The sequence below is a fragment of the Elephantulus edwardii genome, unplaced genomic scaffold (genome assembly GCF_000299155.1).
Source record: "Elephantulus edwardii isolate Elephantulus edwardi_28Jun2011 unplaced genomic scaffold, EleEdw1.0 scaffold00053, whole genome shotgun sequence".
NCBI classification, from domain to species: Eukaryota; Metazoa; Chordata; class Mammalia; order Macroscelidea; family Macroscelididae; genus Elephantulus; species Elephantulus edwardii.
Window position 1 is genome coordinate 4,661,269 of NW_006399803.1, and position 26,734 is coordinate 4,688,002.

Here is a 26,734-nt window from a genome sequence, read left to right on the forward strand (position 1 = left end):
GGGGCCCTAATCTCTTTTATGTTTATTGTTACTAATAAAGCTGACACTTTCTCAAAATATTAAGAATCAGAAAGCCCTACAAAATTAATAATGATAGTTTTCCTTACTGCCTGATTGCCTGTTTTCCCTCATTAGGAGCAAACACTTGTAACACTTTGTTGAGTCTCGTTTTTGTCATTTTCCTTTATTTCTTGGTCGCTATAAGTCGCAGGCGACTCGACGGCATATAACAACACAACAACAACAGTATGCTACTATTTTCATTTCAGAAAATTGATTTTTAATACCATTTTTAAAGTTGTCTACTGACTTGCCATGCTAGGATATGATTTTTAGCTCTCTTTGTCCCCTCGCCCCTCCCCCCCCACACACACTCACTCTCCTCTTGATCTGTTTTCTAAACCCCCTCACGTCCAAATACAGAATTATGTTGTAATATTTTGGTTAGATTTACAGACAAATTGTTTAGATTATTATTGTCTCTGTACTTCACTGCTGGGTCAAGTTACGTGTATATGCTATACTATTTTTCCTTCTTGCATAATGTTTTGTATTCCTTAGACCTGAATTGAATTGCTTTACATCTGCATGTTTTGGGATGTACTATTACTATTCAATGCTTGAACGTTAATACCATTAACACTAATGCTTCACTTACTCTTTCATTTTCATTGCCATCAAGTCAGACAGAACTCATAGCCAACCCTCCAATGGACTTTCAGAAACTGTAAATCACATAGGGAGGAGATTGTCAGTTTTTCTCCTGTGAAGCAGCTGGTGGTTTCAAACCACCTGTCTTTGGGTTGGTGGCACAACTCCTTACCTACTAGCCCACCAAAGCTCTCTCAAATTTTTTCTAGAATTCTGAAATATTTGAGAATATCTCTATCCTTTTCTGAGACTTGAAAGATGACCTGGCTAGATACAGAACTTGACACTAGAAATGTTTTTTTCTCAGAATTTTGAAGTATTGGCGGGTTCATGGAGTTCTGGTTTTACAGTTGCTATTGTTCAAGTTGAAGCTAGTATACATTTAAATGCCTTTTTCCCCTCCCCTTCTGGAGTTCTGTTGTTGTTGTTGTTGTTATGTGCCATCGAGTCGCCTGCGACTCATAGCGACCCTATGTACAACAGCCCTAAACTCCGCTCTGTCCTGTGCCAATCACACTGTCTCTGACACTCCCATCCCAATTATCCCAGTCACTGAATCAATCCACCTCATAAAGGGCCTTCCTCTCCTGCGCCGTCCCTCCACCCTCCCAAGCATGATGTCCCTCTATAAGGACCGGTCTCTCCTCACAACATGTCCAAAGTAAGTTAGACGGAGCCTCAGAATCCTTGCCTCCAAGGAGCCACCCGGATTAACCCTTTCCAGGACAAATCTGTTTGTTTTCCTAGCAGTCCATGGTATTCTCAATACTCTTTTCCAGCACCACAGCTCAAAGGCATCAATTCTCCTTCTATCCTCCTTGGTCATTGTCCAACTCTCTGATGCATAACAGGTGATTGCAAAGACCCTGGCCTGTATCAGACGCACCTTAGTCTCCAGAGAGACACCACTGCTCTTCAGCACTTTGGAGAGGTCCCTAACAGCAGACTTTCCCATGGCAATGCGCCTTTTAATTTCCTGGATGCTGGTGCCAAGACTGTTGACTATGGAGCCAAGCAGACTAAAGCTGTGTACAATCTCAATCTCTTCACCATCCATCCTGATGCTGCCGATTGGTCCAGTGGTGAGAATCTTTGTCTTCTTGACGTTGAGCCTCAATCCATATTGCAGGCTGCAGTCCTTGACACTCTGCAGCAGATGCTTCAGGTCCTCCTCAGTTTCAGCAAGCAGGGTTGTGTCATCCACATAACGCAGATTGTTGATAAATCGTCCACCAATCCTCACCCCACATTTCTCCTCATAGAGCCCAGCCTCCCGGATAATCTGTTCTGCATATAGGTTGAAGAGGTATGGAGATAGGATGCATCCCTGGTGTACGCCCTTCCCAATTTTGAACCATGCAGTGTTCCCTTGCTCTGTTCTGACGACTGCCTCCTGGTCCAAGTATAAGTTTCACATTAGAATGATCAGATGTTCTGGGATTCCCATTCTTCTCAGAGTCAGCCACAGTTTGTTATGATCTATACAGTCAAATGCCTTTGCATAGTCAATGAAACACAGATAGACATTCCTCTGGTATTCCCTGCTTTCAACCAAGATCCATCTAACATCAGCTACAATATCTCTACTACCACGACCCCTTCTAAAACCAGCCTGGACTTCTGGTAGTTCTCTGTTGATGTGCTGTTCCAGTCGTTTTTGGATAATCTTCCGTAAAATCTTGCTTGCATGTGAAATCAGTGAAATTGTTCTTAGCGCTTGCTTTTACCCCTATGCTTCTGAAATATACTTAGAAGTGACTCTATTTTCATCCATTGTACTGACCACAATGACTTTATTCTGGAAAACCAATCTTTTAAACACTTTGATTTCCTCTCTCTGGTTTTAAATTTTTTTAAAAATTCCTTTTATTTCTGGAGACTTGTCACTCAGTTATTTTCAGAACTAGTCCTCCAACTTTTCCTTCCACATTACATCTATCTTTTTTTTTTTAAATTTTGTTCTGCTTTGGAAAAGATATCTTCAGCTTTTCATTTTTCTATAGAGTTCTAAATTTTTCTTCATGTCTCCCATCTGCCTAACACATTTAAAATCTTGTCCGAAAGGAACTAGACTGTTGGACTCTTGAAGAACAAGTGAGCCAGTTTATGTAACTATGAACTGAATGCCTAGGTGAGATTAGTAGTAATATTCTCAAAATGAATCGCTGGCAACACAGAATTGACGCATAGCTGACCCTCTGATAGGCTTTCCAAGGCTGAAAACTGCATCTGAAGAGACTGCTATCTTTCTCAAGATGAACAGGTAGTGGGTTTAAACTACCGGTGAGGTGTGGCTTTTGGGTTAGCAGCTCAATTCTTTATGAACTACAACACCAGAGCTCCCTGGGAACAAGATTATCTACAAGGGGACTCTGCCTGCTATAGTCTACTGAAGCTCTTTTGCATTCTTCTAATTAATGATTTATTTGATCAAGAGCTGGGGAAGAACTCAATATGGATAAAATGTTTAAGTGAATTCAGAAGGATCATTGGGGTGCCAATTTCTCTTACATGGACATGCTCATTCATGCTGTTGTTGTCGAGTACCTTTGAATTGGAAAGGACCCTTAGCTGACCTTCTACCTGGTTTTCAGAGGCATTTATTTGCATGAGGGGAGATCCTTCTCCCAAAGGGCAGCTGATGGATCTGAACTGCAGTACCTTAGGGACTGCAGTGCAGCTTCTTACCACTAGGTAGGCCGTCAGAGTGCCATCATGTAGTACGGGTGAAAAAAATTACACGTTCTCTGGTTTTGGAAGCTTCAGTGGGAAAAATTCTAACTATGGCTCTGGTGCCCTAGTGGTAAGGGTCTGTGCTTCTAACCCTGTGTTGAATCTAGCATCTGTGCTGCAAAGAAAGATGAACAGTCTGCTCTCCTATAATTTTTTAATCTCTGAAAACCCTCTGTAGGGTCAACTCTGAGTTGATTCTGACTGGGCAACACATAAAACAAAAAACAAAACACCCCACAATGGGATATCTGTGATGTATTTCCCCAGTTACTTCAAATAATGTGTCATATATTCCTAGTAATACATAGTTAGTGGCTCACTGAAATAATAGAGCTAGTGGCCAATAAAATGGACTATATCAATTGACTAACAGAGGTAGTTGTGTAAATATTTACATGTGCACCTGGGTTTTCAATTATAGTGTGGCCCTGCTGTATGTTCACGCTGCGACTTCTGGCTCGAGATGGTGTAGAAACGTGAAAGCAAGCAGATGCTTGGCTTCTGAGAAGGAGCCTCACTGCTGGGATTCTGGCCAGTTAAAGCGCATGATGGGTCATCTCTTGGCCCCTCGATTTCAGTTCCAGCTCGTAATTATTATTTCTTTTTTCTGAAAGCTTTAAGAATTTGTGTTGCTTCTCTCCTTGAGTTCTTGTCTCCAATCTCCTTCTATTCTTGTGGGTGCCAAAAGTAAACACATAAGCTCTTTTTATTTAAGGGATTTATTTCTGATAATGTCTTGTCTTGGGATCTGTCTTCTCATCCATTCCTTGACTGTATAAAAGATTGAGAGGCTCAAATTACAATTTGTAATAAACTCAGTGGTTCATTTCTAGTTCTAAGATAAATAAGCAAAATGTGGGTGAGTGTTGGCTAAATGAATAAGAGTATTTGTAATACATCTAATTGTTACATGATCCCTAAAGATTTTTTCCCACAGGCTTCCTGTCCCTTGATTTTCTTTGAAATCCTTTGAGGCCGTTTGGTCTGTATTTTATCATCTTTTGTGTTCATTAATAAAAAATTTTGAGTAGTGTTTCCCAAACTTTAGCTTGAAGAAGGATCACCTGGAGCACTTGTGGAATCACAGATTCTTCTAAGACTCTGCTCCTGAGATTCAAATGTACTTGCTGCTGTGGAAATGATTCTGCCTCCTGACAATCTAAGTGTATCAGAGTGAAACCATGACCGTAACATTTTTAATGGTTGGGTTGACGTTTTCTTTTACTGATGAGATCACCTGGACTCTGTGTGTGTGTGTGTGTGCCCTATTTGTACCATCCAGGAGAGGGAGACCGTTGGCCAGGAGGATCGACACAGCGACTATCGCAATGGACTCTAGTGTGTCAGGAAGTGTGAGGTTGGCACAGGGATAGGATAGAGTTCAGATCTGTTATTCATAGAGTTATATGGGTGGTCTTTGGCTTGACAGGCCCTGATAATAATAACAAGCAATTCCTGACACTCAAAATTCATTACCATCAAATTTGAATCAACTCATGGTAGACACTTGACTAGGCGTTCAGAGATTGTAAATCACACAGGATGGGAGTACTCTGGCAAAGCCTTTTGGTTGACAGCACTACACCCCACAGACTAGGACAATGCAGTTTCTCAGTAGAGAAACTCATTGGCTTCTGGTCAAATGAGAACATTTTGAAAATTGCTGATCTAGAGCTTTGGTGGCCTAGTGACTAAGGAGTTATGCCCCCAACGCAAAGGCAGGCAATTCTAATCTACCAGCTGTTCCTTAAGAGGGAGGTACGCTATCTCCTCTTATGCAATTTACAGCCTCTGGAAACTCACTTGAAGGATCAGCTGGGAGTCAGTTCTGACTCAACAGCAATGAGTAAGTGACTCAACAGGTGTGAGTGAGTAAATGAGACTATTTAAATCGGTTCTAGAGTTGATTAAGGGCTCAGATGGCTTAGTGTGTAGAGAGTTTCTCTGCAACCTGTTCAAAGCCAACAACACTTCTACGGGAGAAATATAGTCAAAACTACCTGGTTTTAGCCTCTAAATACCAGATATGTCGGGTATGATCCTGCTCTGACTTACTGGCAATGAATTGAGTCTTGAATAGAGTTGGGTTCCCTCACCCATTTTCTAAGCTACTGTATGAACCAAATTTCCCCAGACTTATGATGCTACTTCTCTTACCTACGTAGTACAGTGAGGTCTCTGTTTACTTTAGTGAACGAAAAAGAAACAAATGGAAAGAAAGGAAACTGCACACAATATGTACAAACACTGAACAAGGTACACTTACATATTTACTTCATTGTGGTGGCATAGTGCATTGTATGTTTTACTAAAGACCAGCAGTTTGAAGGTCATCAGATTGAATCTACTAGCTGCTCTGCAGGAGGAAGATGGACAGATGGACACTCTCCTCCTGTAAAGATTTTAGCCTTGGAACCTCAATGGAGTGTTTCCATGTGCCAGAATTGAGTCAACTCCAGTGGGATAGGTAACGTTCGCAATCCTATTGTGATGTAAGTACTGCTTCCTCTTTTCATAGACTGGTCCACTAACTTCTCAGGATGATGAAGCTGGTTAGAGAGAACCAAAAAGCAGCTGGGCTCTGTAGGGACTAACACATTCATGCTGCCTTTGTGTGCCAAAGACCATTTGCCCGAGTTGAGCGTCTCTTAAAAATTCTATTTTGACTCTGAGGAGCAAATTCAAGGATAGCAGTAATGTCTTGTACCTAATGAACAACCCAACTTTCCCCAAGTCAGACTAAGAGCTCTGTGGTCCTCCTAGGGATCTCTATGTCCCTTTCAGTTGCCCTCTGCCCCCATGAAAGCACTCTGCAAAATTATGGCTCAGTGAAGTCAGAAATAGCTTGTTAAAAAAAAATCCATCGACAATTTCTACTGTTGCAAGAGAATGACTTTCTAATAGACATATAAGAGAAACTAGGTTAAATACAAGAAAATCAAGGGGTAAGGCTAATGAAACATAATGTATTTTTTTCTTTGTAACTTCTTTTATTTACCATATGAGAGTGAATTTACATTTCCATGTAAAATACAAATTGGCATTATTGTTCTTATTATTCTAGTTTGTGAGAGTAATACTATGATATTGTACAGAGTAATATTGTGAAAGTAATGAAAAGACGCTATTGCAATTGTTAGGAAGCTTTGTTGGCCTAGTGGAAAGAAGCTGCCCTATCATCCCAAAGGTTCAAATCCAATAGCTGCTCCAATGGGAAAAAAGATGGACAACCTCCTCCCATGTGATTAAATTGCCTCTGAAAATCCACTATGGGCTGGTTATGACTTGATCTACTTAAAACCAACAACATTACAATTATTCAGGGAGCTTTTGTGACTTCATCAGTAGACTGTTTTGCTGCTAACCCAAAGGCTGTATCTCTTTCGCTGTTCAAATTCACCAGTGGTTTTGGGGTAGAAAGATGAGAAATCTCTTTCTGTGTGATTTACAGCCTTTGAAAATCCAGTGGAGGGTCAGCTTTGAGTTCTTGAGTTGACAGCAATGATGTTATAATTGTTTAAGATTGGCATAGCTGGGGATTTGCTTGGGTTTGTATATGTCCTGACACAGTGGGGCTGTGGGCTTTTAAGTTTCCAGGTGCAGAGTGGAATGGGGGACATCAAAGCAGAGGCTTTGGGCTTCTTGTGCTCTTACCTGTAATGTGGGCTTTGGATTTTTTTATTCAGCAAAATAGGTATATTTTTCAGAGTAGTGTCTGTTTCTAATGTCACAGGGAACTTTGAATAAAGATGCCATTTGATTTCTTTTTCTTGGCTCTTTTCTGTCCATTTTGTCCTCTTTCACCTTATCAATTTTTTGGGCCAAGTAGAAATTTCTCAGAGCTCACAGAAACATAAATCACTGCCGTGTTGTAAAGAAAACTCGGTCAGAGGAATCTATCGAACTACATTATTCTACTCCAAATTTTGTTACATATTTATTCAAGGAATGTTACAGAACACAAGGGGTTTTTTCAGTAGTCAATCGCCAATAAGACAAATGGATTGCAATATCCATAAATGCACTTTATTACACAAATCTGGGAGACAGTAAGTCACCTCCAAGACTGTCTCCATGTCTGGGAGTGGTCATGGGCTTTTTTAGGATGGTGAGACCTCAATTTACTAAACAATAAACTTTTGTTAGTAAAATTAAAGAATTTCTATATCTGAAAGAAAATCATTCACACCCAGATACTCCCTTTCCAGGCAAACAGGCAGATTAAGTTACAATTTACTTATGATTGGGGAAAACAGCTTCAAAGAAATAACAGCTAATCTAGGAGATGCATCTCCTCTTCTGATTAACAGACAGATCACAGAAAGGACACTAAGAACTCCAAGGTTAAGCAACCAGTCCCACAGGCTGGAGAAAACTATAGTTTTATAATTGATAGCTATATAGAGAATTCTGAACTTACTAATACCACCCTATCAGGAATTTGAGAACATTCACTTTTCTTCTTTAGGTCTCAATTTTTGTTACCTCTTGTCTGTCCTTGTGCTGTGCAGAGGTGTCTTGCATGTTACTGTGATGCTGGATGCTGTGCTACCCTCATTGCCAATACACACCAGGTCTTCTATGATCAGTGGGTTTCAGTGGAACTTCAAGACTAAGATAGACTTAGAAGAATTACCCAAAGATCTACTTCTAAAAAGTTGATCAATGAAAACCACTGATGTCAAAGATACAGAAATTGGGGATTATTTTTACAAACTTCTATAATCTAAAATTAATGAGCTATACAATCAAGCTACATTAACAATTACTGGTGATTGTAATGTAAAGGCTGGAAACAAAAGAAGAAGGATTAGCAATTGGAAAATATGGCCTTGGTGATGCAAATTCCATAGAAAAGTTCACAGCAGAATTTTCTGAAAACAATGATTTTTTTTTTTTATTGCAAATACGTATTTTTTTAAGAAGATAGAGAGCTGATTACACTGTCTATCAGGATACTGCTAATTGGTCCGGTGGTGAGAATCTTTGTTCTCTTGATGTTAGGCTTTAATCCATATTGAAGGCTGCAGTCCTTAACCTTCTGCAGCAAAACCTCAGGCTCTCCTCAATTTCAGCAAGCAAGGTTGTGTCATGTGCATAATGCAGATTGTTGATGAATCTTCCTGCAATCCTGATGCACATTTCTCCTCATCATGCCCAGACTCCCAGATGATCTGTTCTGCATACAGTGTTTCTTTGCTCTGTTCTGACAACTGCCTCCTGGTCCAAGTATGGGTTTCACATAAGCACAACCAAGTGTTCTGGGATTCCCATTCTTCTCAGAGTAGCCACAGTTTATTGTGAGTCACACAGTCAAATGCCTTTGTATAGTCAAACACAGATAGACATTCTTCTGGTACTCTCTGCTTTCAAGATCCATCTGACATTAGCTATATAATATCCCTAGTACCATGGCTTCTTTTAAACCCAGTCTGCACATCTGGAAGTTCTCTGTTGATGTGCTGTTCCATTCATTTTTTGAATGACCTTCTGCATCTTGCTTACATGTGGTATTAATGATATTGTTTGATAATGTTTGCACGCTTTTGGGTAACCTTTCTTTGGATTAGATCTCTTCCAGCCAGTTGGCTAGGTTGTTGTCCTTCAGATTTGTTGACACAACTTGGTGAGTGTATCCAGGTCAGTGTCTGTTGAAATATGTCAATTGATATACCATTAATTCCTGGGACCATGTTTTTGCCAGTTTCTTCAGAGTAACTTGAAGTTCTTCCTTCATCATCATAGACTCTTGTTCATAAATTTTTTCATCAAATTCTTCTGTGTCAGCCAATTTCTTTTGGTACAGTGACTCTGTATACTTCTATCTTTACCTTAAAATTAAACTATGAGGATAATTCAGATCTAGTCTTAAAGGATGACCAAGAACCATCGTTTTGGGGCTTCCACCAGTTTCTATATGACCAGTGAATCTGGCCATTTTCGTTATGATTTTGAATTTTCCACCTACATTTTTCTCTCACTCTACCCTGGACCTTTTATTGCAATCCTTTTCAGAGTGATCAGCAGTGGAAGCTGGGTGTCATCAGTCTTATGGACAAATTGATAACTTGAGCCTTTGATTTCTTTTTTTCCTTGGCTCCAACTGAGGAGAGACACATAGTTGCACCTTAAATGAGTGCTCACAAGCTTTTAAGACCCACATCACAGTCCACCAAACTAAAATGCAGAATTTATTTTTTTTTAATTGACTGTTCTGTGTCAATTGACCTTGATGTCCTCAGAGATTTTTGTTTTGAATAAATCATCTCTTCAAACTCTGATAACTTGTGGTAAAGATTTCTTGTAAAATGCCTAAAATGATTTTTCTTAATCTGTTGGCAGCTCATCAATTCTTCAAACTAAACTTTTTTTCACTTTAACCTTTTAGGTAATTAACTGAGATGTTCTGACCTGTCCCTTAATTATTAAGTATTTGTACAGGAGAATGTAAGATGAGGAAATACATTCTTTTCTTTCTCATTTAAAAGCTTTGTTTTTAGAACATGAAAACTGTGTCTTTTGTTAGTAGTAGGAAAAGCTCTGGTGGTATAGTCTTTTTGGAGAGTTGATCTGTTAACTCAAAGGCTACACTTTCCTGGTAGATCAAATATACCAGTAGCTTTGAAGGGAGAAAGATGAACAATCTCCTTCCCACAAATTTAAACCCTTGAATCTCAGTAGAGGGTTAACAATGAGTTAGTTTAGAATTGATGGCAATGTGTCTTGAGTGATAAGAAAAGGTATCAGTGTCTTAAAAGAAATTTTTTCCAATCAGAATGACATAAAACTCCAAGGATAAGAGCACAGGACAATTCAGTGACTCATAGGCAAAATTTCCCAGAGAAAATCTGGATGGGTAGGTAAAAGGATCTCTGAATGTGCAGTAAATTAGGAAAAGCTAAAGAACTCGAGGAAACCACATGTCTGACTTGTATTGTCTCTTGAGATCAGATAAGCTCTTAGGCCTTCTCTTTTGCTGAGTCATTGCCAACTTGAACATTAAATAAAAGATCTTTATTTGAAGAGGTTCTTCCAGGACATTCTTGAATGTGTTGGGCTGGATGAAAGCATTGCTAATGTTGGGGGCTTGCAAAATATGGGATAATCTTGAAGAAAGCCATTAAGCCTTTGTTCTTGTTTCTTTTGTGCTGGACCAGCAGCACTTAAGGCCAATGAGTGGAGTCTGATCATGCCAGAGAGACCATATGTAGGCCTGATGCTAATTAAGGCTCACGTAACCAATCATGGGTGTATTGTGAGGCCATTAATACCCCTTAATTCGGAGATTCAGATGGAGCGTCCTTTGGTGGCCATGCCCACGAGATGATAATGTATACCTCTGAGACATAAAAGATGGGGTTGACACCCACATACTTATCAATCTCTTCATTTAGTATCCTTTCTGGTTGTAACAAAAATATGAGTAAGGATGGTGTTTGTTATTGTGGTTAGGTTCTGTTAAGCTAGGTATGACTCATGGTGACCCCTTGAAGAGCTGACCCGAACCCCTCCATATTCTGCACCATCCTTACCACCTTTGACATTCTAGAACCCACTGCTAAAGTAACCGTGTTAATTCCTCTCCTCTGCTGATCCTCTACCTTTCCAAGCATCATGTCGCTTTCCAAGGAAGAGCCTCTCCTAGCTACATGTCCACAGCATGAAAGATGAAGCTTCACCATCTTTGCTTCCAAGCAGCACTCTGACTGCACTTTTTTCTAGAACATATCTGTTTGTTCTTTTGACAGTCCATGAAGATGATCAGTACTCTTATCCAACACCACAACTCAAAGATGTTAATCCTTCTTCTGTCATCCTTATTCATTGTCCAGCTCTCTGATGTATATCAGGTAATTGAGAAGACCACGGCCTGATTCAAGCACACCTTAGTCTTCAAACTGACATCATTGCTTTTCAGCATTTTAGAGAAGTCCCTGGCAGATGGCATGTCCAATGCAATATGTTTCCTGATTTCCTGACTACTGGTACCAAGGGTGTTGATTGGTGATCCAGGCAAGATGAAATCATTGACAGTTCCAATCCTTTCCCCATCTAGTGTTGTAACGTTGATTGTTGGTCCTGTGGTCAAGATCTTTGCTTTCTTGATGTTAAAATGACTGTGATCTTTGATCTTCTCCAGCAAGAGTTTTATCCTCTTCACTTTCAGCAAGCAAAGTTGTGTTGTCTACATAATGCAGGTTTTTGATGAGTCTTATTCCAATCCGGATACCACATTCTTCTTCATAGAGTTCAACTTTGCAAAATACTTGCACAACATAACATACCGATTAAATAGGTATGGAGAAAGGATACAACCTTGACACACACCCTTCACGATTTTAAACTGTGCACTGCTCCTTTCCTCTATTTGTTTCTTGATATAAGTATAGGTTTCTCATGAGCACAATTAAGTTTTTTAAAAATTCTCATTCTTCTCAGTATTAACCCTAATTTCTTATGATCCATACAGTCAAATAACTTTGCATAATTAATAAAACACGAATAGACATTCTTCTGGTATTCTTTGCTTTTCAACCAGTATCCATCCGACACCAGCAATGATACCCAATGTGTATCTTCTATAAATTCTGTGAGTTTTCAGCACATTAATGAACTCATAGGAATAGTGAGAGCAAGGAAGAGCTGATGTATTTCTGTTTGGCAGTCTGAAAGAAGGTTTTCTTCTAACGTTTGTGCTTTGACCCAACTATAGGTGACTGGAACTGAGAGGTAGTGCCACATTTCTGTTGGTGATGAGGGTTGAGAAGTAGGTCCTTTTTCATGCTTTGGGAGTTGATTCATGCTGACCCTCACAGTTAACAGTGAGGATGGACTGTACAGTGAGGATGGACTGTATATAATAGTGATGGGAGCTTTCTTGCATTCTAAGACACACATCTTGTTGGGCAAATAGAAGTCTGGTTGTGATGGAAATATTTTCAAATATCTAGGTCAGTTTAGTGGCTATGAAAATGGCTGTGCCTTGTCAAGCATGGGTCTCCATGGTATTTATTGGCATCTCATTTTTATACAGGTGACTGGCATAAGATCAAGCATAGCCTTCTTGAAGAGCTTGGCTGAAAGTCAGTCAGATGGTCTTAGTTTGGCTCTACTGTAGTGTCTCTAGTAGAAGACTGAGGTTTGGATTAGCAAACAATGGAAATTTGGCAGAGTTAGGGAGTGTGCTAGTCAAGAGGCAGAATGCCTTCAGATGTTAGATTTTGTCTGAGATCCAGGACACAGAACCATTGATCAGTGGACACTCTAAAGGGAACAACTGATGTTATTTCAAGGAGGGCCAGGAATTCAAAGCCATGCCAGTGAGCAGATGGGGAAATACAATCCAAGTCAGAGGGGATGAAAGAAAAGAAGGAAACAGAGATTAATCAAATACCATTGGCAAAGAAGGGAGGAAAAGTGAGGCAAAGAACCTTTGCTGCTCTCTCTTATATGTCCATGTTTTGGGGTCTCTGGGCAGCATCCTCTAAGAGAGAATCCATTTGACCTTTGCACACCAGTGAATAATTATCATCAAGATGATTCAGGCCTTTCTTCTGAACAATTTCTGGATGAGTCTAGACAACCAGCCTTTCAGTTAGTAATTGGCTTAATTGTCTTTACACTTTACACTTAAGGACTTCTTAACTGGTTTCATTGATTATAGTAATATTGATTTATTAATTTACAAACTTGGTGGCACTTAACAACAACAACAACAATGAGAGGGTTAAATTGGCATAGTGGACAGAAAATGATACTACCAAGCCAAAGGTGGTGACTTTAATCTGTGGCCCTCAGGCCTGGTTTTGTTTTTGGTCTAATGTTCTTCTAAATGGCATAGCACTGGTCTGTCCATTTGCTGTACAGAGGTAACTCATGGTTGCTGTGATGTTAAACTCTGTGACACAGGTGTGTCAAATGCAATAATGGTTACCCATGGTGGGCAGTGTTTAGTGGGGCGTCCAGATTTAAACAAGCTTGGAAGCAGTAGTGACATCCGCTTCTGAAACAGCTTGCCTCTGGAAACTCTATGAACTTGGAGAAATGATGAAAGTTATAGAATTGATCGAGTTTTCGTTCATAGGGTTGCTAAGAGTCGTCTATGACTACAAAATTTAACAACAATAATGACAATGCAGTATAGAACTCAATTATTTTAATATATGTATAGAGTTGTGCAACTAACACGGCAACTTTCATTTAGAACATTTTCAGTATTTCTCAAGCAAACTTGTATCCATTAGCAGTCACTACCTATTTTTCTCCTCCACTAAAACACTACATATGAATCCATATACTGTTTTTGTGGATTTGCCTTTCCTGGACATGTTATGTAAATGGAAATATACAATATGTTATTTTTTTAGTTGGTTCCTTTCACTGAGAGGGCTGTTGAAGTTCTGTTTCAAAACTCTACAATATTAATTTTCTTGTTAAAGCTTTCTGTTCTGTCCATGTACATATGTGCTTTATTATTAAATTTAAACTGTTTCCCTAGTTATGAAATATATATATATATATATATGGAAATGTTGTGATTAATAAAATGCTATGGTTAATTGAGAGATACATTGATCTTAATGTTTGACAGAGAACTTCCAGAAATAAAATCAGGGTTTAGAAGAGGCTATGACACTAGGGAAATAATGCCAATGTTAGATGGATCTTAACTGAAAGAGGAATAGCTGTCTGTGTTTAATTGACTTTAATTGACAAAGGCTTTACTGTAGATCACATGGAAATTGTGGCTAACCTTGAGAAGAATGGAAATCTCAGCACACTTGATTGTGCTCAAGTGAAACCTTGGACCCAGAACAGAACAAGGAAACAGTACATGGTTCAAAATCAGGGAAGGAGTACATCAGGGATGTGTCCTGTCTCCATACCATTTCAATCTATATGCAGAACAGATCATTCAGAAGGCTATACTTTATGAGGAAGAATGTGGCATCAGAATGGGAGGAAGACTCATAAACAACTTGCATTATGTAGATGATACAATCTTGCTGACCAAAACTAAGGAAGACCTGAGGTGTTTGCTGCAGAAGGTAAAGGAGTGCAATCTTCAATGTGAATTGAAGTTCAGCATCATAAAACATCTTCACCACTGAGCCAATTGGCAGCACAGCAACATGATAGGTGAAGAGATTGAGGATGTTAAAGATTCCAGCTTTCTGCAACCACTCTGGAAGGTTGTATGGCATTTTCTCAAAAAGCTGGTTATAGAAATACTATTTGATCCAGAAATTGCACTACTAGGAATATATCCTAAAGAAACCAGAAGTGCCACCCAAACAGACACATGGACACCCATGTTTATTGGTGCATTGTTCACAAGAACAAAGGGATGGAAACAACCCAAGTGCCCATCAGCAAATGAATGACTAGAGAAGTTGTGGTATATTTACACAATGGAATACTATGCAGCACTGAAAAACAAGGAACTCATAAAACACTATACAAAAGGAGTTACCATGGAGGACATTATGCTGAGTGAAATATCTCAGTCACAAAAGGACAAATACTGCATAATGCTATGCTTATGAAACAGGACTGACCTAGGTGTTGGGGGGAAACTAAGAAAAGAGGGGGTAAATAATGAACACTGCCTTTAAATAGATGATAGAAAGAACTGTCTAAAAGAAATACATGATTAGGTATTATTTGCATAACAACAGTCCAAAATAAGAGATGCATAATAAAGTGGACTGGGGGACAGTAGGGAGGGAGGAAATTGTGCAACAATGAAAGAATCTTTTTAAAGAAAAAAGTAAACTACGTAGGGGTAGTAGGGAGAAAACGTGCTACAAGGAATGAATGAAAATCCAAGTTTTCTGTAAACTTTCATTAAAATATCAATAATAATAAATTCAGTTTGCTTAGTTCCATGATCAACACTCCTAACACCAGCAGTCGGTAAATCAAAATACATTGAATTGGGGAAAATCTGCTGTCAAGGAACTCTCCAGAGTGCTAAGAGCAATGATGTCGTGTGTGCCTGATCCAGACTACGGTCTTCACAATTACTTGCTATGCATCAGAGAGCAGGACAATAACTAAGAATGTTAGAAAAATTGATATCTTTGAATGGTGGTGCTGGAGAAGAGTATAGAACATACCATGGACAACAAATTGCTCTGTCCTGGAGGGTGAAACTAGTTACTTCTTCTTCTTTTTTTTTTTAATTTTTTTATTTTTTATTTTACAGAGGTTTTGGATTTCCATTCCTTCATTGCTGCAATTTTCTCCCTGCCCACCCCTCCCCACCAGCTCGCTTCCCCCTCCGAAGAGAGAAAAAAAAAAGAAAAAAAAATCCTTCATTAGTATACAATTCCCACATCCCTTTCCCCCACCCCCCACCCCGAGTACACTTCTCTATGCAACCTTAATTCTGGATTCCTATGCTAACCATAATACTCAATCATGTATCACTTCTAATCTGTTCTTTCCCTCATCTGTTTCAATACAATATACATAATTTATCCAGTTTTTTCTGTCATACCCCCACCCTGATGTCAGACCCATTCTACAACAATGGCACCATGCAGTATTTGTCCCTTTGTGACTGAGATATTTCACTCAGCATAATGTCCTCCAGGGTCACCCACTTTGAATAATATTGCATGAGTTCCTTGTGTTTCAATGCTGTGTAGTATTCCATTGTGTGGATATACCACAGCTTCTCTATCCATTCGTTTGTTGATGGGCCCTTAGGCTGCTTCCAACTCTTTGCTATTGTAAACAAAGCTGCAATAAACATGGGTGTGCATATACCTGCTTGGATGGCAGACATGGTCTCTCTGGGGTATATTCACAGTAATGGGATTGCTGGGTCAAATGGTATCTCTATCTGCAATTTTTTGAGAAAGCGCCACACCGCCTTCCACAATGGTTGCACCATCTTACATTCCCACCAACAGTGAATAAGAGTTCCAGTTTCTCCACATCCTCGCCAGCATTTGTTGCTTGCTGTTCTGTTATATTTTGCTATTCTTACTGGGGTGAGATGATAGCTCATCGCTGTCTTCTTCTTCTTTGAAAATTTCTTGTGTACCATTGAATCAGATCTGACTGGCACAGGAGCAGATAACCACTCCTTCTCCAGTGGAGCATGTGGTGGATCGAACCACGCTCCTTCATTATTGCAGCACAAATTTCTTGCCACTAGGCCACCAGAGCTCCCTTCCAAGTTACTTCTTGAAGGCAAGGATTTTGAAGCTCCATCTCACATATGTTGGGTATGTGGCTGGGATGGATAAGTCTTGAAGGACATCCTGCTTGGAAGGGTGGAGGGACAGCACTGAAGAAGATGACTCTGGAGGAAATGGATTGATTCATTGACTGAGGTAATAGTTGTAGATGTGTCTGAGACAATGAGATTGGCTCAGGATAGGGAGGGCTCATGATAGAGCTGTTGTGTAAAAGCTAGCTATGAGTCAGAATTAACTCAATGGCACATAACAACAACAACAACAACAACAAAAACATAAAATAAATAACAAGATGAATTTATTGTTCTTTTGAAAACTAGTCTTAAAGAGTCCCAATGTAGTTTTGATTGAACATACATAATGTCATTTAGTAATATGGATGCATAGCATGTAAATGAATGGTCTAAGGTGTATCAATGCTTTGGCCCACTTTAAAAAATAGAAAGTAGCAATAGCATAAAAACGGAAAAAAACTCTGTATGTCCATTTGTCTTATCTCTTTATTTTAATATAAAATGTAGGCAAATACTAGTTATTTAGATTCTGGAATCACAGATATTATACTTCAAGAAATAAAATCCTACCAAATTTGCAAAAGAAGAGGCAAAATATTACACACAGATCTTTGAACTTGGACAAATTCTGCTTTCAGTTTCATGCATCTATTACTTGAAGCAGAAATTACAGCTCAAATGGAATCTTTACTTTCTTTTTGAAAAGTATAAGAAATAAAGGTGAGTCTAGGAATGGTTGTTGTTGTTTGATGTGGTCAAGTTGTAGACGACTCAGAGCGACACTATGAACAAATGGCCTGAGCACTGTTCGTACATAGAGTTTCCGGAGGCAAGCCATTTCGGAAGTGGATGCCGCTCCTGCTTTCTAGGAAGGGTACTTCAGAAAAATTATTTTTTGTATTTTGAAAAATGACTCACCTCATGCAAATTAGTGCATGCACAAGAAATAAAATATGCACTCAAACAATGAAACTTTATTAAAAATATTTTCTTTGTAAATTAAATAAATTTAACTAAATCTCTTATTTAAGGACAATTTAGACTGAAAAAGTGAAATGCCAGACTAATGACAGGACATTAAACAGTAGAATGATCCTGAAATATGACTTGGAACCAGATGCATAAAAGAGAAGATATAAGTGGTGGGAAAGTCATTGTCCCATGGGTTTAATCTCATTTCTATAAGCCATTTCTAGGGTATGCTTTTCATTCCTTTAATCCTTGAGAGATAAATTATGCCTTTGTTGTTAACATGGCCAGCTGGACTAGTGTGACTGTGGGGTCAGCTTGCAGGAAATATTGTTGATGTTGGACTCTCAGCTCCAACCATCATTTCCTGCAGGAATAATGCCTTATGTGGGGAATCTCCTTTTTTACATCTGCTAAGATGATGCCTATAAAATGCATTTTGCAAATAATTGTTCTGAAAATTATTTTATGTAAGTTTTTTCGTGGTTCTGCAGCTCTGACCATGACAACTTACATTTGAACGTATCCTATTAATAAATATCAAGATAAGCTTAGTAGTTAGGGAGAGGAGCAATGAGAGCAAACTGAGGTAGAGAAAAATGAGAGCAAGTTCAGAATGGGTCAAAAGTAACAGTAAAATGAAGAATATATTACTCATTTTCTGAATTTCCTGTAAGAGCTCCTAGTTCTTATATAATCAATGCGTATAATCCAGCTATCATTGTCTTCTGTAAAAACTTTTGTTTTTCAGTTGGAGCTTTGAAAATCTAGCACCTCTCATCATTTCAGTGATGCTTAAGTAGAAAATACTTGCCTTGAATTCTCAGCTGAGTTTTCTATGTGACTTAATGTTCACATTACCAGAGATGCAAGTCAGCTGGCAGAAGTTGATTTTCCTAGAGTCCTGGGAACATACCACCCTTGTTTTGATGTCTCTTTATAAACTGCTTATACAATTTCCTTTCAAGCTTAAGTTTAATGAACCTTTTTCTTTCCTAGTTTTATGATCTCCTTTCCTACACCCCCTCTCTACTTTTTTTTTTTTGTTTTTCACCCAACAGCTTATCTAGTTGGAATTTACTTCATTTCTCTCTCCCTTCTCCCTTGTCCTATGGGAAAGCTCAAGGCTAGACTTGCTTAAACATTTATGAACTTAGTTCATGTATCTGAGTCCCTTTAGATGATTCAAGCTTGACCTCATCACGCATCTTCTAAACAAACTTGCTTTGAGTGCTTTAATATCAAGCAGGCCATGTAAATTTTGGTTTGTAGGACCATGAATTATGCTCAAGATGTAGAACACCGAGGTTGACATAGATCATACTTTCCATTCTCAAAGTTTAAGAGGGAAAAGGATCAGGATATTCTAGGTAATTACACAGGGAATATAATTCTTATGTAGTCAACATCGTTATTCTTCTTCTCATAGCTCTTCACCTTTCCATCCAGAGCAAAAGAAGGAAGGGAAAAGTGAAATAAATAGAAGAGGAGAGAGAATCTGTACTTTCAGTGTTTTCTATTCAAATACCTTTTGAAATCTAGTTTTAGACCCAATCAATACTTAATAAGACATCCTATGTTTAAGTGTCTCTCTCTCTATCTATCTCATATATATGTTGTTGTGTACCATAGACTTGGGACTGACCCATACCTGACCCTCCGGTGGGTTTTCAGAGACACTTAATCACGTAGGAGGAGATTGCCCTTCCTTCTCCTGTGGAGTAGCTGGTTCATTTAAACTGCATGGTTTCGGGATTACAGAGCAGCTTTATGCTACTAGGCTACCAGTGCTTAGAAACATATTGTTATTGTTGTTGTTAAGTGCCGTCGAGTCATAGACGATTCATAGAGAACCTATGAATGAAAAATCTGAACACATGGAGAACTTTCATCATATACATACGTATATGTTGTTGTTATGTGCCATCAAGTCGCCTGCGACTCATAGTCACCCTCTGTACAATAGCCCTAAACCCTGATCTATCCTGTGCCAATTTTCTTGTCTCTGACACACTTAACCCTCATTGTTCCAGCCACTGAATCAACCCATCCCATCAGGGATCTTCCTCTCCTGCACTATCCCTACACCCTCCCAAGAATGACATCCCTCTCCAAGGACTGGTCCCTCCTTGCAACATGTCCAAAGTATGTCAGATGAAGCTTCAGAATCATTGCTTCCAAGGAGCAGTCTAGTTTAACCCTTTCCAGTATGAACTTGTTCTTTCTTTTAACAGTCCATGGTATATTCAACTCTCTTCTCCAGCACCACAGTTCAAAGGCATCAATTCTCCTTCTATCATCCCTAGTCTTTGTCTCTCTGATGCATAGCAAGTGACTACAAAGACCATGGTCTGTATCAAGTGGACCTTAGTCTCCAGATTGACATGATTGCTCTCCAATACTCTGGAGAGGTCTCTGACAACAGACTTTTCCAACTCAATATGTCTTTTAATTTCCAGGCTGCTGGTGCCAAGAGTGTTGATTGGGGAGCCAAGCAAACTAAAACTGTTTATAATCTCAATCTCTTCACCATCCATCAAGGTGCTGCCAATTGGCCCAATGGTGAGAATCTTTGTTTTCTTGATATTGAGCTTCAGTCTATAGTTAAGGCTGCAGCTTTTGACCTTCTGCAGCAAGTGCTTCATGGCCTCCTCAGTTTCAGCAAGCAGGGTTGTGTCATGTGCATAATGCAGATTTTTTATGTGTCTTCCTCCATTCTTGATGCCACATTTCTCCTCATAAAGCCCAGACTCTCGGATGATTTGTTCTGCATAGATTGAAAATGTGTGGAGATAGGATTAAAAAGGAGTATTTATAAACAACTGAATATTTATATAATAGCTGAATATATAAATAACATATATGTGTAAAATAATTGAAATATACACACACACATGTAATTATCATTGAGTTGGTTCTGATTCATAGTGATTCCTGATTCCTACACACACTGTTTATTTGATCATAGATACTGGTATTATTTAAAAGTGCTGACAGTTAGTCTTATTGTATGTACTAGGGTTTTTTCCTTGGTGATTAATCACAATTTATCTTGGCAGTCATAGGAAGCTCTGTTAAATACTCTGTTTTTTTTTAAGTTCAGGCAATAAAGAATGAGTTTTTAAATGCTGCTGAGTATTTTGAGGATGGGGTATGAAGTGAAGGGGAGAACTTAACAAAAATAACCAACTAGCCCTGGACATGCGAAGAATAGAGGTGGGAAAGGGAAAGAAGGTTTCCTGTTTCATAGAGAAATTTGGACTGAGTTTGATCAGGGAATAAGCAAAAATACCCAAGTGCAATTTTATAGCCAACTTCCCATGCCTTCATGTCGGCAGGATAACTTAAAATCTTTTCATTATATTTCCCTTGCAATTCAGTTTGTTGATGTTCCAAGAGAAATAGGAGGAGGGGTGGGAAAATAGTTTTTTTTACGGCTGAAATAGGCAGTGTTTATTATGCCTTTTAAAATTGCAATCCATTTACACAATAATGATATTTTATTCTCTCTCTCTCTTAGTGTGTGTGTGTGTGGGGGGGTGTTGGATGTCCTTGTTTTGGGTAAATAAAATAGAAATAAATAGAATAGAATGTCTGCTAAACTGGCAATGTGTGTGGTGGTGCATGACATGAAGCATTCCAGTGAGTAATTTTGTTCATAGTAGATCTTTGTGATAGGAATTCTCCAAAATAAGTTTAATTCCCTATAATTTTACTGTCCCAAGGGGCATAACAAGATAAGGCTAAGTAATGAGAAAGAAACGAAAATTGACTTGTTCTTTTTTTGTGTTGAATAGGTAAGAGTGAGACCTCATCTTCTCTTGCCCTATATTCTGGCACCAACTGGGATTATAGACTCCACAGGCTGCCCTCTTACATTTCCTCCTCTTATTCCATAATAAGTGAGATTCCTAAACCATAACTCTAGCACCAAAGCAAATCTGTTCGCGTTCATATTTTCCTAAGAATAGATCAGGAGAGAAATTGAACAAATAAGAATGTGCATGTTGGCAGACAACAATGAGTTTGAGGCTATGTTGAAAACAATATTAAACGAAAATTTACATTTTAACCAGGAGATCTAACTTCATTTTCTGCTGTGTTCCAAGACATTGAAACCAGGTTTGGAGTCCCTGGCCAGAGACTGGAAGAAAGATCTTAAGCACTGAATAGCTAATCCCCTAAGGTATACTAAGCAGGCCAGAGTTTGACAAGCCATGCACAGAGGACTTTCAGCAAGGACTTGGTAACTCAACTTTTAATATGAAGCATCATCCAAGAGAAAATATTATGATATAACTGCAGAGGGAAAATCAACCTGTAAATGGAAATAAAAAAAATCTTATAGAAATGTCAACGGCTGGGTCAAAAAACTGTTTTTAAAAAATTTAACTATTTTAACAGAAAAGTAAAATTGTGAAATACACAAAAAATCATGTTTTAAAAACTACTAAGGAAATAAGAAAAAAACAGAGTTCATGGAAAATCAAGACATAACAGGAGATACAAATGATTCAATAGAGGATTTAGAGGGTAAGTTTGAGGACTTCCGGAAGGTAGAACAAAAGTCAAGAGTGGTAGAGGGGAGGAAAAATAAGAAAAATGGGAAGGTAATTTATTTCAAATAACATTTCTACAAGACAGAGAAGGGGGAAATATGGATAGAAAAATATGGATAGGTAAAAGGTTTGATAAAAAGTTTTTGAATTGATGTCATACCTGTGCCCTGTCCCTGTTCCAGATCATTAATTAGGTACCTGTCTTAAAATTTCTTAGTGTGGCTTGCACTGCTCTGTTGCCTGGAGCACTAGACCATGACACCACTGCTTGGTGGCCAACCAGCCCCTTTATCTGGATGTCCCAGCCCTGCTGTCTGGACCCCTAAACCCACCACCTGGAGGACTTTGCCCCACTGCCTGGATGCTCCTAAGCACTGACTGAATCCTTCAGCCTACATCCTCAAAGCCCAGCCAGCACCCTGGAGGACCTTACCCCACTGCCTGGACACTCCTGCCTACCATCTGGAAGGCCAGCCCCACTACCTGTAGTACCTGGCCCCAGTGCGTGGATGGCCCAGCATCAATGCCTGGAGGATGACCCACTGCCACCCCTCTCAACTGGGCCAGGGACACCAGTGTAACAGGTGAGCCCATTTCCTCCCCTCTCCCAGAGCTTCAGCAACCTTTAGCCCCAAGCACTTTGGACTTACCTAGCTGCAGCAGTTGCCTGACAGAGAAGGCCATATCTCTCCCAAACTGAATCAAGTCTTCCCTTGCATCAAAAGTTCAAAGAGAAACATAGGCGAAGAAGCTGACTCACCCTCTTCTGGAGCAGTGACTTCCTGAGGCAAACTTTTCAGACCAAGAGCCTGCTGAAGCCTCAGGAATGAAAAAAATCTACCACAGCAATGCCACAGAAGAAGCAGACTACTTCACACCCTATACAAATCCAAAAAAAGATGTCACCTCCAAAAGTGACACTGTATCCAATGGATTTTCTGAAATCAGAAAGCCTGATGGAACATTATGACATAGAATTCAGAAGAACAATGATGTGAATATTATCAATGGATGATAGACAAACTGAAAGAATTACTGGACTCTGCAAGCAAAAACCAAGAGGAACTTAAAAAGCCCCCAAACAAAAAAAAACCAAAACAACCCAAGACAATGCCAGTTAAACAAATGAGGCACTAAAGGCTCTGGAAAAACAAGAAACCACAATCCAGAATATGAGGTCCAATGTTTCCAATGCTGGCAACATGTTGGAGGGACATATGAATACAATTGAAAAGATGGAACACAGAACCAGTGAAATAGAGGATAGAATTGTCACCACTGATCTGCTAGGAAAAAAAGCAGAATAAAAAGTTAAAGAAAAAGAAAGAACCTAAAAATAATGTGGAACACCATCAAGAGGAATAACATGCACATATCAGAATCCCAAAATAGGAAGGAGCAAGTAAAGGCACCAAGAAAGTTGTGAAAGAATTATTAGAATAAAATTTTCCACACATAATGAAGAGTGAGAGAATATATATTGAAGAAGTTGAGTGAACACCATATAGAATAGACCTCAAAAGAAAAATTCCAAGGCATATCATAGTTACATTTGTCAGAACTAGAGATAAGGAGTGAATTCTGAAAGCACCAAGGGAGAGACAAAGAGTAGCCTATAAAGGAGAGAAGATGTGATTAAGTGCCAATTTCTCAGCAGAAACCATGAGAGCAACAAGTGGGATGACATATCTTGAACACTCAAAGAACAAAATTGTCAACCAAGAATACTGTATCCAGCAAAACTGTCCATCAAATATAAAGAAGAGACCAAGATATTCTCAGAAAAGCAGAACCTAAGGGAGTATGTAAAAAACAAGACCAGCGTTGCAGGAAACACTGAGAGACATCCTTCTTACAGGGGTGCCACAGAAAGCAGTCACTGAATCAATGCAACTCAGGGCATCTTCCCCTCCCATGCTGTCCCTCCACCTTCCCAAACATGATGTCCCTCTCCAAGGACCAATCTCTCCTCACAACATGTCCAAAGTATGTCAGACGAAGCCTCAGAATCCTTTCCTCCAAGAAGCAGCCTCGTTTAACCCTCTCCAGGATGAACCTTTTCCTTTTCTTAGCAGTCCATCGTATATTCAATACTCTCCTCCAGCACCACAGCTCAAAGGCATGAATTCTTCTATCCTCCCTACTCATTGTCCAGCTCTCTGATGATTAACAAGTGATTGCAAAGACCATGGCCTGTATCAGGCACATCTTAGTTTCCAGAATGACACCATTGCTCTTCAGTACTTTGGAGAGGTCCCTAACAGCAGACTTTGCCATTGCAATATGTCTTTTAATTTCCAGACTGCTGGTGTGAAGAGTGTTGACTGTGGAGCCAAGGAAACTAGGCTATGAGCAATCTCTTCATCATAAATCCTGATGCTGTCAATTGGCCCAGTGTGAGAATCTTTGTCTTCTTGATATTGAACCTCAATCCATATTGAAAGCTACAGTCCTTGAACCCTGCAGCATGTGCTTCAGGTCCTCCTCAGTTTCAGGAATCAGGGTTGTGTCATCTGCACAATGCAGACTGTTGATGAATCTTCCACTAATCCTAATGCCACACTTCTCCTCATAGAGCCCAGCCTCCAGGATAATCTGTTCTGCATATAAGTTGGAAAGGCATGGTGATAGGACACATCTCTGGCATACACCCTTCCCAATTTTGAACCATGCAGTGTTTCCTTTCTCTGTTCCGACGCCTGCCTCCTGGTCCAAGTTTCACGTTAGCATGATCAAACAAAGAGACATTTCTCTGGTTCTCCCTGCTTTCATCTAAGATCCATCTAACATTAGCTACAATATCCCTAGTACCACGACCCCTTCTAAACCCAGCCTGGACTTCTGGCAGTTCTCTGCTGAGGTGCTTTTCCAGTCATTTTTGGAAAATCTTCATCAGAATCTTGCTTGCATGTGATATCATACACATGGATTTCACCTGATGATATGCATAGGAATCAGATTGATTACATATGTGGAAAGAACCATTGGAGAAGCTCAGTATCAGCTGTGAAATCTAGGCCAGGTGCTGATTGTGGAACAGACCACCAACTACTCATATGCAAGTTCAAGCTGAAGCTAAGGAAAATTAAATCAAATTCATAGGAACTAAAATATGACCTTGAGTCTATCCCACCTGAATTTCAGAACCATCTCAGGAACAGGTTTGAGGCCCTGAACACCAATGAGAGAAGATCATATGAGTTGTGTGAGAATATCCAGAGTATCATCCAAGAAGAGTGCAAAAGGTCATTACAAAGACAGAGGAGAAAGAAAAGACCAAAAAGGATGTCAGAACAGACTCTGAACGTTGGACTGGAAAGCCAAGAAGCCAAAGCACAGGGAAGAATTCAAGATCTTAAAGAACTGAACAGAAGATTTCAAAAGGCAGCATGAGGAGACAAAGTAAAATATTACAATGAAATGTACAAGAAGCTGGAGTCAGAAAACCAAAAGGGCTGAACTCGCTCAGCATTTCTTAAGCTCAAGGAACTGAAGAACAAATTCAAACCTCGAGTTTCTATAATCAAGGATGTTTTAGGCAGAATATTAAATAATCCAGGAAGTATTAAAGAAGATGGAAAGAGTATACAGAGTCACTGTACTGAAAGGAATTGGCAGACACAGAAGAATTTCATGAAACAACATATGAACAAGAGCCTATGGTGATGAAGGAAGAAGTTCAAGCTGCTTTAAAGGAAATAGCACAAAATAAGGCCCTGGGAATAGATTGGTATATAAATTGACATATTTCAACTAACAGATGCTGTCCTGGACATGCTCACCAGGTTGTGTCAGGAAATCTTGGAGGTCATCGACTTGGCCAACTGACTATAAGAGATCTATATTTGCTCCATTCCAAAGAAAGGTGACTGAGATTATACCCTAAAGAAACCAGAACTGACACCCAAGCAGATATATGCACACCCATGTTTATCGCGGCTTTGTTCACAATAGCAAAAAGATGGAAATAACCCAAGCGCCCATCAACTAACAAATGGATAGAGAAGCTGTGGTATAGTCACACAATGGAATATTATGCAGCACTGAGAAACAAGGAACTCATTAAATATTATACAAAATGGGTGACCCTGAAGGATATTATGCTGAGTGAGGTGTCTCAGTGACAAAGTGACAAATTCTGCATGGTTCCACTGTTATAAAACAGAACTGACATGGGAGTTGGGAAAAACTAGTAAAGGAGGGGATAAATTGCCAGGGCCTGGCTAACCTGCAAAGCAGGATCAGCAACCATTGTAAAAACAGCAGGACCACTCATCTTGGCGTGACCATCGCTTCTACAGTAAACAACTCCAGGAAGCAGTATGTTAATGAATAAGAGTGATCAAAGGTCTCAGACCTTAGGGAATGTTATTTACTGAAACTCTTTGTTTCTTGTTGTTGTTGTCATTGTTATGTGCCATCTAGTCTTTTGGGACTCATAGCGACCCTATGTACAACAGCCCTAAACCCTGCTCTATCCTGTGCCTCTGACACATCCATCACAATTACCCCAGTCACTGAATCAATCCACCTCATAGAGGGTCTTCCCCTCCTGCGCCATCCCTCCACTCTGCCCAGCATGATGTCCCTCTCCAAA

At 39.4% G+C, this 26,734-nt stretch overlaps 1 pseudogene; it reads left to right on the top strand.

Annotated features, from left to right (window-relative positions):
- The window catches only part of LOC102843245, a 142,394-nt pseudogene that overhangs the window by 8,354 nt on the left and 107,306 nt on the right, over positions 1-26,734 (top strand).